The sequence below is a fragment of the Malurus melanocephalus genome, unplaced genomic scaffold, assembly GCF_030028575.1.
Source record: "Malurus melanocephalus ecotype Western Australia unplaced genomic scaffold, MMel_1.1 scaffold_55, whole genome shotgun sequence".
NCBI lineage: Eukaryota > Metazoa > Chordata > Aves > Passeriformes > Maluridae > Malurus > Malurus melanocephalus.
In genome coordinates, this window is record NW_026623287.1 from 122,058 (window position 1) to 124,088 (window position 2,031).

Sequence of the window (2,031 nt, forward strand, 5' to 3'; positions counted from 1 at the left end):
CAAAAACAAATGGTTCAAATATGATCAGGTTATTATCTTCTGCTCAGCTGTGTTCAGTGCTGGTTTTCCCAATAAAAGGGAATCATGGATGTGCAGGAGCAGGTCCAGTGAAGGGCAACAAAGATAATAAAGGGGTTGAAGCCTCTGTCCTGAGGGGGAGAGGGTGCAGGAGCTGGGCTTGTTCAGTCTGGAGAAGAAGAAGGCTCGGGGGTTCTTCCCAATGCGTTTTAATCCCTAATGGGGGAGTGGAGAAGATGGAGTGGTGCCCAGTGACGGGTGAGAGCAGTCAATTGAAATGCAGGAAATAGTCCTTAAAATGCTTTTTCTTTATTATGGGGCTCGTTAAACATTGGCACAGGTTGCCCAGGGAGGTGATCAAGTCTCTAGTTCTAACTCAAAACCCAGCTGGACATGCTCCAGCTGGGCAACCTGCTTTGGGTGACCCTACTCAGAGCAGGGATGTTATTTCTCTCATGTGAGAGGATTGTGAAGACTCCTGATGAGGGAAGAGAGGAAAGTAAGAGGGAGCAAATGCACCTGTCCTATCCCCTCTTCTGGTGGAGGCAGAATACATGTTCCAACAGCAAATCAGATGCAGATCAACAAAAACACATTTATGACAGCAGATAACTGCAGAAACCAAAAGGAGATCAAACCTGGAAAGGCAAGTGGATGTTCAGGCAGCCTGGTAACTAGGCAGTTGTTGCTTGGCAAGGAGCATTTTGGATGGGATGTTGTGTTGCTTGAAGACCTCCTGGCCTCTCCAGCTGTTGGCAGGGACCCAGTGCTTTGTTGAGGAAATTCACAACGTGTTTTTCAGATGTTTTTTCTGAAGCATTTGAAAGCTGGCTGTAGCAGAGAGGGGGTCTGGGACATTGCTGTTTCCTTAGTGCCCATTGATCAGTGTTGCAGGCACCGTGTGTCCTGTGGGAGAGGTACAAGTGTGCAGCCACCCCTGCCTTTGGGATATATCTGGTATATTAAAATTACAAGGATAATTTTTCTCTCTTGCCTGAGCTGCTGGCTGAAGGAGGCTGCAGGTGGAATCTGCTGCCCATTGTTGCTTGCAAGAGCTTTCTGAGTACACCCAAATTAAAGATCTTAATGGGCAAAATAGGTCTCTCACCTGAGAAAAAAGCAGCATGTTCTGTTGCTGCTGTGACCCCTGCAGCCTCAGAACTTGCTGACAGGCCCATTAGCAAACGATGCAGGCAGCGATTTCAACAGTTTTCAGAAGCAGCTAATTGGGGATTAATTTTTAATCTTCTCTTTGTAGTACTTTATCATCCTCTAGATGCTGGAATTGCCCAACCTGCCTTCAGCGATCGCTGTAATTTTCCTCGGTAGATGGATTGTTGCTGCTTTTTGTGTCCCCTTGCCTTCACTCTGAACATGCAGTTTGACATTTGGGTCCCGTGAATTTGCTGACACAACTGTTGACAACACTGGAGCTGGTGCACTGGTTGCTTGTGCCAGACCTCTGCCTTTCCCTCCCTGGCCCGTCCTGCCCTTTCTTTTTCCCCCTGCTGTATGTTCTGGGTTCTGGAACATTCTCCCCACTGCATATATTCACTTTTCCCCAGGGCACAGGTGTGCATTACCTTCCAGGGCATAAGAGTTCCTCCAGCCTCCTGCTTCCCCAGATCCTAGTCCCCTTGCCTGGGATGTGGCCCCTCAGTGGCTTATTTCCTGCCTGGAGATATTTATGGAGAGATGCCATAATCCCTCTGCCCTGTCCTCCACAGCCCAGCTCTTCCAGTGGAGTCTGTGAAGGATGTGCCCTGTAGGGATAGCTCTTCCTGTCCTCCCCAGCCCAGCTCTACTTTTACCTGTTTCCTTTACACTGTCAGGTATTGTATTTCTACTTTTTCCATTTTGTCTTTAAAAAGGCATAAAACTGCTCTTTCACCCTCCATTTGCAGCGTGCAGCAGAGGGACAGGAGATGTCCAGGCAGATCTGCTGGTCCCAGTAAACTGATGATAAATGAAACACGTAAGCAAGCCCTTGTACAAGTACCAGCCTGCTGGTGT